This window comes from Lactuca virosa, chromosome 4 (genome assembly GCF_052849685.1).
Source record: "Lactuca virosa cultivar CGN04683 chromosome 4, Lactuca_virosa_CGN04683_v6, whole genome shotgun sequence".
Lineage (NCBI taxonomy): Eukaryota > Viridiplantae > Streptophyta > Magnoliopsida > Asterales > Asteraceae > Lactuca > Lactuca virosa.
The window spans coordinates 405,272,919-405,283,422 of NC_136429.1; positions in this window are offsets into that span (position 1 = coordinate 405,272,919).

Genomic DNA, 10,504 nt, shown 5'->3' on the forward strand with positions numbered 1-10,504 from the left:
GTAGAGGTGTGCTTGAGAGGTGTAAAAGTGAGTGTGTAAGTGTGTGTTATTTATGTAGATGTAGATCTATGTCCCTTTTTGTGTAACACCATACATATTCAATACATCTCTTAAACACTCAAATCACCATGTTCATTGTGCAATCTTTAATTCCGCATGCCAAACCATGTTCTTATGTCACTATAATTGGTATCAGAGCGGGTCTTCAAGATCAACGTGATTTTTGAAGAACGATTCTCGGTTTGGCAACATTTGTCACAATTGAAGCATTTTTGGTGAGTCTCTCTCTATGACCTCTCTTAATCTTTCCGAATCGTGCGTTACGGTTTTGAATTTTGATCGATTTGTTTCGTTGAATCTAATCCGTTTTTACCCCATTGGTAATTCAACAAATTTTGTTTAAAGAGCAAGCCCAAACAAAAGTGTTAATTCATTCGATTCATTCAAATCTAAATGTTGTAATCGGTGTACTGTTCATATAGACACTTCGAAGCCCAATTTAATAACAATTCATTGAATTTTGATTCATAAGCCCAAACGATCATGATCCATTGCTGTTCACGTATCTTTAGTCTGAAAGTGTTTGATCCAATTTCTTTAAACCGTGAGCATCTCAATCTGATTAAATTCATTCGGTACTTCGTTCGTCAACAATATATGCAGTATCAAATTGTATGTTTGATTAAAGATCTTTTGAAGGGTCCAGTTAATGGTTTGGTCTAGGCTTTCATTGTAATAGTTCCTTTTGAGTCTTTAGTGTGATTTTGTGGGTTGTTAGTGAGTTTACGGCCGTAAGCCTGTTTACGGCCGTAAACCCTTGCCCAAGTCCACTATATATAGAGGAGTTGTAGGTCATTGTTAGGTTGTTGATGCCACAGAGTTCACGGTCTATTGTATCGAGTTGTACTAGACGTTTTACAGCAATAAACGTGTGCAAGCTTGATTTCTCTTCTTCTTCTACTCATATTCTGATTACTCTTGATTGTTTGATTGCTTGATCATTGGTAAAGATCCGTTTGAGGACCTTACAATTGGTATCAGAGCAAAACCGGTGTCAAAGTTTCATTCAATTGAGTTTTCAGCCGTTTAAACTGATATTCTTCACTGTTCGAGATTGTTTTTAGTGTTTTCGTTGCTAAAGGGATTGAAACTACTCCAAAATCGTGTTTTCGAAGAACTTTTGGGAGTTTACTGCCTAGAGATTACGGCCGTAAACCCAGTTTACGACCGTAAACTCAAGAACATTCATAAACCGTAAACAGTGTTCTTGGACCGTAAACAAGGCATCTTCATTAACCGTAAACTAAGATTCAAAAACCGTAAACACAAGACCGTAAACACCCCGGCCGTAAACACCCGACCGTAAACTCAGTTTACGGCCGTAAACACATTAACCGTAAACTCATTTCTGACATTATTTTGCTTTAATTTCTGATGGATTCTCAAAGTTAAACACATTTTCATGAACTGGATACTGTCATGGGTACAACCACACGTATTCCAAGACTGATGTATGCAGATGGTTTTCCTGAATGGAAATACCAGATTGAGAAGTACATTAAAATGAAAGACTTCAAAGTTTGGAGAAGCATCATCAAGGGTCCTGTTCGAATTACTATGACGGTTGGAGGACAAGTGATTGAAAAAGCAGTTGAGAACTATACAGATGAAGAATTTGAGAAAGTTGAAGAACAGGAAAGGGCTTTAGCCACTCTGACCATGGCATTATCTCCTGATATAGCTCAAGGTTTCATAGAGTATACTTCAGCTAAAGATTTGTGGGAAGCTTTGATTGAGGTATATGAAGGAAATGAAGACATGAAGGAAAGTCGCCAGGACATGTTGCGACAAAAATTCAATATGTTCAACTACTTTCCTGGAGAAACTCTGGAGGCACAGCTGCAGCGATTCACAACTCTCACTACTGATATGAACATATCTGGGATCTTCTTGACCAAGTCCGAGATAAACAAAAAGCTACTGAATGCTCTTCCAAGGTCTTGGGACATGAATGTTGCTGTGATTAAGAAGACCAAGGATCTGAATCGCCTAACTCTTGCTGAAACAATGGCGATCATCAAAGCTTGTGATATTGATGATAAACAGCGAGAGATTAACCAGGTGAATTCGTATTCGACTGCAAATCTCGGAATTTCCTCTAACAATGATCTTTCATCAATCATCTCTTCTCCAAGTCAAGGATTTGATGTTCAACAACCTCAAATTCAAACCTTCACTACTGCGTCATCCATGCCTCACTCTCAAATCCAGCCATTCGTCACTCCACAAGCTGTTCCCTCATCCAATGTGCCAGTTATAGCCTCTTACTCAAACACAAAGGAAAGTGATGAAAATCTTGCTCTCGCTACAGGACTTGTTAACTGCTATAATGCCTTTGTAGCTGGAGAGCTTCCACCTCAGTTGTCATTTGCTGATCTGGATCAGATTCATCCAGAAGATGTGGAAGAGATGGATATCACGTGGCAAACTGCTATAGCAGTGTTCAGGGCGAAGCAGTTTGCTAAGAAGACAGGGAAAAATAACTGGGGGATGAATGCTGATAAAAAGGTAGGGTTCAACAAGGGAATTATGCGATGTTTCAACTGTCACGAGCCGGGTCATTTTGCTCGTGAGTGCCCGAAACCGGATCGAAGGATGAACAATAACAGGAAAATGGTTGTAGTGGGAAACAATCGTGGAGGTATTGTGGTCAATGGTGAGACTGCTATGGTAGCTCAGTCATTTGACTGGGAGGACCAGATTCAGGCTCTGAATATTTCAGGACCTGAAAATCCTCACCTAGCCCAAATCAATGATGATGATCCCTTGAAGAATGTTGCAGCTGATACTGAAGAAAATGTGATGGAGCTGCAGTTTGCAATGATGGTATCTTCTACTTCCGAGCCCAAGAAACGTGAGGTAAATCTACCTTCTTGTTCTCAGGCATGTACTGAATATGTTAAACTTCTTCATGACGAAATACAATTATTACGTAGAGAAGTAGAGGATCTTAGATATGAGGGCTATCAACTTAGAAAAGGACAAAAACCCCTAAAGGCCCAGTTAGAGACAAAAATAAAGGACTTTAAGAGAATTCAGACAGAATACAGTGAAAAATGTGAACTTTATGATTTTATTAAGAGACAGAATGATGAGTTAATTGCTGAGCTTGATACATTAAAGAGGCAATTTGAAACTGCAAATTTTGATTTTAAAAAGTTTGATGTATCAAGCGAGGTAGTTACCAACATGATTGACCATTTCCTGCAGTTCAAACAAAACCAGAAAAAGGGTCTAGGATACGATAATGTACCTCCTCCTTTCAATCACAATTATCAGTATCAACCCTTATCCAAAGAGGAGATTGCCAGCGAGTCATTCATGGTTTATGGCAAGCCATCTGGTTTTGTTTCAGGAGGATTTATTAATGTTGAAAGTACTAACATTTCTACTTTCCCTGCAGATCAATCCTTAGATCAGGAAAAGCAAGAAGTTGAAGGATCTGTTTCTGAGTCTGATCCTGATGTTTTTATTTCAAATGAAAAATCTTTTGCTTCTGATGTTAAAAATGACAATGTTTCTTGTGATACTTCCAAATCTGCTCCTGTTGAATTAAATTTCTTTAATATATTTGATGAATTATTTGATGATCCTGATGTCTGTGATCCTTCTAATGAAAACACATCAATTCCACAAGTCACACCATCTGATGCACCCTCACTTATCTCACAACCTTTTTCTCATACATGTTCTTGTGAGAAGAGTAAGAGTGTCAGTCAAGAAAATAAATCTGAGAAATGTAGTACCAGTTCCAGTAATAATAAACAGATTTGTTTTAATTGTGGTATTGGTGGTCATATAGCTAGAAATTGTCAAAATAGGATCTTTGTGAACTATATGTCGCCAAGAGGAGAGAACAAATCTAGAGGAAGGTCTTTAATTAGAAAGTCCTCAAGAACTCGTTCTCGGAATGATGATTGGAAAGATGATCGAAGTAGTAAAAGGGAGGTTTTTCAAAAAAATAAAAAGGTTTTTCATAACAAAGTCACAAACAGTTTTCCAAAACCGAACAAGGCTCCGCCAAGATCGGTTTCGTCAAAGAGTAGTTCAGGATCTTCTATCTCTTCTGATAAAACATCCAGATACTCAGTGCAAACTGATAAGAAACGTATTTCAAAACCACATGTGACTGTTAGAAAACCTAAATATCATTGGATGCCCAAGTCAACTTCCAATCAATCATCAGCATCCTCTGAAAAGATTATAAATGAGGATTCTAAATTGAAAGATCAATCAGAGAAAGTGAAAAGGAAACCCAGGACAGTGATGACCTGGGTTCCCAAATCTAAATAGTCCCACTCATTTTGCAGGGACAGTTGCGGAGGAATGTCGTCAGACCTTGGTACATCGACAGCGGCTGCTCCCGGCATATGACATGAGACATTTCCCAACTAAGCAACATTCAATCTTTTAATGGGGGATATGTTTCCTTTGCGGGCGGAGAAGGTGGCAAGATCACTCAGAGAGGAACCGTTACAAATGGAGTGCTAAGTTTCGAGAATGTCAACTTTGCTCCCGAGTTAAAGCACAGCTTGTTGAGTGTTTCCCAAATTTGTGACAAAGGTTATTCTACCCATTTCACCGACAAAGAGTGCATGATTCTCAAGCCAGGAATTGTCATCCCGGAAGAGTGGATTCTTGTCAAATCTAAGTGGGATGGGAATGCTTACATTATTGATATGAACAACAACATTCCTGAACAAATCACTTGCCTCTTTTCGAAGGTCTCCAAACAGAACGCAATGTTGTGGCACTGAAGACTCGGTCATGCTAACGCTAAGAACCTAAATCGTCTTGCAAAGAATGAGATGGTCTGAGGCTTACCTGTCAGAGACTTTATTACGTTTGAGAAGTGTGTGTCATGTGCCCAAGGAAAACATCATAGAAAACCACACCTTCCAAAACAAGTTAACTCAATCAGTCAGGTACTCCAATTATTGCATATTGACTTATTTGGTCCGGTCAATGTCCTGAGCATCAATAGAAGCTCGTACTGTCTAGTTGTGATCGGTGATTTCTCTCAGTTTACGTGGGTCTTCTTCTTATCCAACAAAGCTGGGGTTGCTGATCTGATAAAGAAGTTCATTGTGATGATTGAGAATCAAACCAACACCCAGGTGAAGGCGCTTCGTACTGACAATGGAACTGAATTCAAGAATGCGGTTCTTGACCATTTTTGCGCAGAAAAGGGAATTGTGCATCAATACAGCTCTGCTCAAACGCCTCAACAAAATGGTGTTGCTGAGAGGAGAAATAGCACGTTAAAAGACGCTGCAAGGACAACGCTATGTGATTCCAAGTTACCTGTTTTCTTTTAGGCTGAGGCGATTAACATTGCTTGCTACGTGCAAAATCGTGTTTTAATCAACAAAGCTCAGATGAAGACACCGTACGAGATTCTTTATGGTCACAAGCCTTCAGTCAGTCATTTCCGTGTGTTTGGCTGCCCTTGCACCCTTCTTCACCTGGAGTCCAACCCGAAGTTCAATGCCAAAGCCGATGATTGTTATTTCGTAGAATATGCTGCACGCACTGCGTATAGGGTTTACAACAAGAAGACTAAGCAGATTGTCGAATCCTATGACGTGCGCTGGTTGGAGGAGAATGAAACGGACGCTCGAGTGGGTCCTGACTGGTTATTTGATTACACATCGCTTTTCAAATCCTTAAATGTGTCTTTAGATGGTTCATATGGGTCCTCCTCTGGTTCGAAGATTGTTTCTGAAGACGAAGACGAAGAAGTTGTTTACAGACCTCCAACGGTACCTCTTGAGGGGGAGTCATCTGCTCCACCTGAGGGGGAGTCATCTGTTCGACTTGATAGTCCAGAGTCTCCAGTTCAAAATGATACTCCAGATGCTGATACTACACCTCTTACCCCTATTGAAATAGAGTTCATGTCTAGAGATGCTTCCGCTGTCACTCCAACTTTTATGGAACTACTCTTTCCTGAATAAATTGCTAATGAGTTTGTAGCAGATTGATCTAATGCCGATCAATCATCAAATGATGGAGGTTTCAACATTCACACTCTTCCCGTTTCACTCAATGATATCAGCCAAAACATACCTTCAAGAATTCAACGCGATCATCCGATCGAAAACATCATTGGTCAGCTGGGTAATGGAGTTCAAACCAGAAGTCAGAGTGGAGATGTCAATACATGTCTCTATTCTTGCTTTATCTCTCAAATAGAGCCCAAGAATGTTGAAATGGCTTTGAATGAGCCCAGCTGGGTAGATGCTATGCATGAAGAGCTAAATCAATTTGAAAAGCTCGGGGTTTGGAAATTGGTTGAGTTACCAAAGGGCAAAAAGTCTCTTGACACACGCTGGGTCTATCGAAACAAGCAGGATGATTCTGGTGTTATAGTGCACAATAAAGCAAGGTTGGTGGTTCGCGGGTTTCGACAAGTCGAGGGTCTTGATTATACTGAGGTTTATGCTCCAGTGGCTCGCTTGGAGGCTATTCGTATCTTCCTTGCATATGCTGCCTACATGAACTTCACGGTCTACCAAATGGATGTCAAGACAGCCTTCTTGTATGGCAAGGTGAAGGAAGAAATCTACGTTGATCAGCCCCCTGGGTTCGTTAACTCAAAGCTTCCTAATCATGTCTACAAGTTGGACAAGGCGTTGTATGGGTTACATCAAGCTCCTCGAGCGTGGTATGTGACTCTCACAAAGCACTTGCTCGAGCATGGATACTCTCGTGGCACTATCGACCAAACTTTATTCATCAAACATGTTGGTAATGATCAAATTCTAGTCCAGATCTACGTTGATGACATTATCTTCGGGTCTACCAGTCCATAGCTATGCAAAGAGTTTGAAGGCGTGATGAAGAAGAGGTTTGAGATGATTTCATTGGGAGAGATGACCATGTTTCTGTTGGATATAGTGTCTAAGTCCATAACCTTATTTGGTATGTACTTGACCCGACCCGTCATGGTCCATTTGGGTTGCATGGCATTGCAATACTTGGATAGACTAGATGAGAGAATAAGGCACGTATGATTATTAATATATTATAAGTTCTAATATATTAATAATAGTATTATTTAATTAGTATTGATCAAGTATTAATCTAGTATTAATTTGGTGATCAAAGTGAGACTAATTAAATATATAGGGTTGATTATGACAATCATCAATTCTTTTATGGTGGATTAATGATCCATGGTTTATGGGTTTGGTTATAACCATATGGAGCTCCATGGATAGTCTATGGGAGTTACAAACCCATGGGTCATGAGAAATCAAGAGTCATGACAATTAAGGGCATTCATGTGTAAACCCTAATTGTGATATCACTATAAAAGGAACCCTATGGCTAGCAAAATCGTGAGCTAGTGGACCTAGTGTTACTAGAGAGGGCATAACCGATTTTGAGTGCTAGAAGTATTCTCTAAAGTTATTCCAAGTCTTGTGGTGTTGTGTGAAGCATTTGAGGCACAACATTTGGGGTGCTAGGCTCACAAAGTCTTGAAGGAATCCAAGCAACAACAAGGTATGTATTTCTACTAGTTTTTATGTTTTATGTAATCCCCATGCCATGCTAGTTAGGAAATAACCTTGAAAAAGAAATTTGCATGTATATAGAGAAAACATAGATTCAAGGTTATTAGGGTTGCATGTACACTTAGGATGTGTTAGAATGCTCAAAAACCCATCAGTGGTATCAGAGCCTAGGATTGTTTTCTGTATACTTGATGCAAAACTGCTTAAAAATCGAAAATTCTGCACTCTGACGACTGGACTCGCCGAGTCCATGGGGAGGACTCGCCGAGTCCATGAACAAATTCATTCTACTCGCCGAGTAGAATAGTGCACTCGGCGAGTAGGAGCGTGCTGGGCAGTTTTTTCGAGTTTTGTTGCTGGAAATGGATTAAGATCATTATCCCAATCTGTTTTGGACTTGTAAAATCTGTTTTTCAAAATGATAATGATTATGTTAACCCATTTTACATGACTTTTATCAATTTTCAAGTATTGTATATGTTTATAAGATTTCTTGAAATTGCTTGACATGAATTTGTGTTCTTATGAGTTTTTAGAAGATCATAGGAATTATATGTAACCTCCATGTATGTTTAATTCATGATCTTAATGGAAATGATGGTGTCCATAACTTGTCCTCAAGTTATGGATAACCAAAAGTCACTTCTTTAATTTGTGATTAAAGAACTAAAGAAGTTTCATAAAATGAAGAGTCTTCATTTTATGAACCATTAAAACTCATAAGTTATAAATTGAAGAGACTTGGAATAGTTTCAATTCTTGCCCTCAAGTTTTGGAATTTGAAAAGTCTTACACTTTAATACTTTAATTCCAAATTAAACCTTAGATTTTTAAAAAGTTTAAAAATCAACACTTATACTATTATTATAATTTTATTATATAGATATGTATAAGAATATGTCATTCTTACCGTTAGTAGGCCTCATTCACGAAGCCGGTCTATAAGGGGGGTATAAGGTTGTTGCCTATAAAATGGTGACTTAATGGGTGTCCACTCTCACCCACCGCTTCCTTGATCGGTGGAGGGTCGTTAGCCGAACGGGTAGGATACGACTTTAAATACTCGTTAAAAGTATAATGAATTATAAAGTAACTATACATTATAAATTCCCAATCTTAGTTACTTTAGGAAAATGTGAAATTGGTGCTAGCCCATAAAATTACACTTTGTACCTTACCAAGTCGTTAGTGGAGCGTGTGTGGTTAACCGGCACACTAACATGGACTAGTAAGAGTGGCAAAGGGTAACTTGACCTTATTATAGATCGGTGGAGCGTGTCTGGTTAACCGGCACATCGATTAGGTAATATTGTTGAGGGTACCAAGTCAATTTGTATGGTTATTCACACCTTGTTTGTGATCCTCGGCATCCCAGTCACAAACTTGAGAGGGCACAATCGAGATTCAAACATGCCATTGAAAAGTTCAATGTATCTCAAAAGATCTAGGAGTTTCAAAACCAATAAAACCTAATAATAAAATATTTCGTTCTTATGGTGGAAATTGGTAAATCGTCATTTACCTACCTTCAAATATTTTATAGTATGGATTACGGCATCCCTCTTCCAACTATAAATAGTTTGTTGGATCCTAGCCTTAATATTTCATTTGGGTGAATTATTAAGGATTCCTAATCTAATGAAACTTGTCTTTCTTTCCTTTCAGATGTCTTCCAACAATGCTTCTGGCTCAAACCCAACAGGCTCCTTTTCCCTTATGAACTTGTGTGGTAAGGTCATCTTTGATGGATCCAATTTCAATGAGTGGATCAGAAACATCAGAATGATTACCCGCTATGAGGACAAAGAATATGTCCTCGATAGGGAGCTTAAGGTTGTGAGTGAAGCCACTGCTACTCCTGAAGAGTTTGCGGAGTTTGTTGCACATGAAAAGGATGCTACTAAAGTAGCATGCATCATGATGGCCACCATGACTCCTGAACTTCAAAAATCCTATGAAGATTTCTACCCCTATGAGATGCACCTGGATCTGATGGAAAGGTACCATCAGAGCGCGCGTCAGGAGAGGTATGAAATCATCTCCTCCATGATAACCGCAAGGATGAAGGATGGTGAACCCATCACCGGTCACTTGCAGAAGATGCAAAGGTTCGTTGACCGGTTGCTGAAGCTAAATGTTGACTTTCCTGAGGAAATGGCGATTGACATCATTCTCCATTCCTTACCTCCAAGTTATGATCAGTTTCGTATGACTTATCATATGAACAAGGAGGAAGTCACACTTAGCAAACTTCAAGGACTCTTAAGGACAGCTGAAAATGGCCTTAAGGGTAAAGCGGTTGCTACTTCTACTCCTTCAACAGCCCCTGTTCTGGCTATTGGGCAGGGAAAGGGTAAGAAGAGGAAAAACCCTTCGAAGGGTACTAAGGGTAAGACTCTTGATGGTTCCTCTTCAAGTGGGACAAAGAAAGGTCCCATTACTCATTCTTCAAACCCAAAGGAAGCACAGTGCTTCTATTGCCAGGATAAGGGACACTTCAAGCGAAGCTGCCCTAAATATCTGCAAGATCTAAAGGATGGGAAGGTTAAACCCACCCATACAGGTATTTACAAAATATTGTCTAATAACTCATCTAATGCTAATTCTTGGGTGCTTGATACAGGTTGTGGTATTCACATATGTACTGATTTGCAGGCACTAAGAAGAAGTGAGCAAGTGGAGCACGAGAAGATAAACTTAGTCATGGGCAACAGGAAAGCATCACCTGTTACCAAGATAGGAGTTTATTCTTTATTGCTTAATAATGGGTTAATGTTAGATTTGAATAAGTGTTGTTACTCGCCCGAAATGGCGAGAAATATTATTTCTTTTCATGGCTTGTACAAACAAGGTTTTTCATTTTCATTTGATAATAAAAATGGTGCTATTAATGTTTATTACAATGATGTATTTTACTTTAAAGC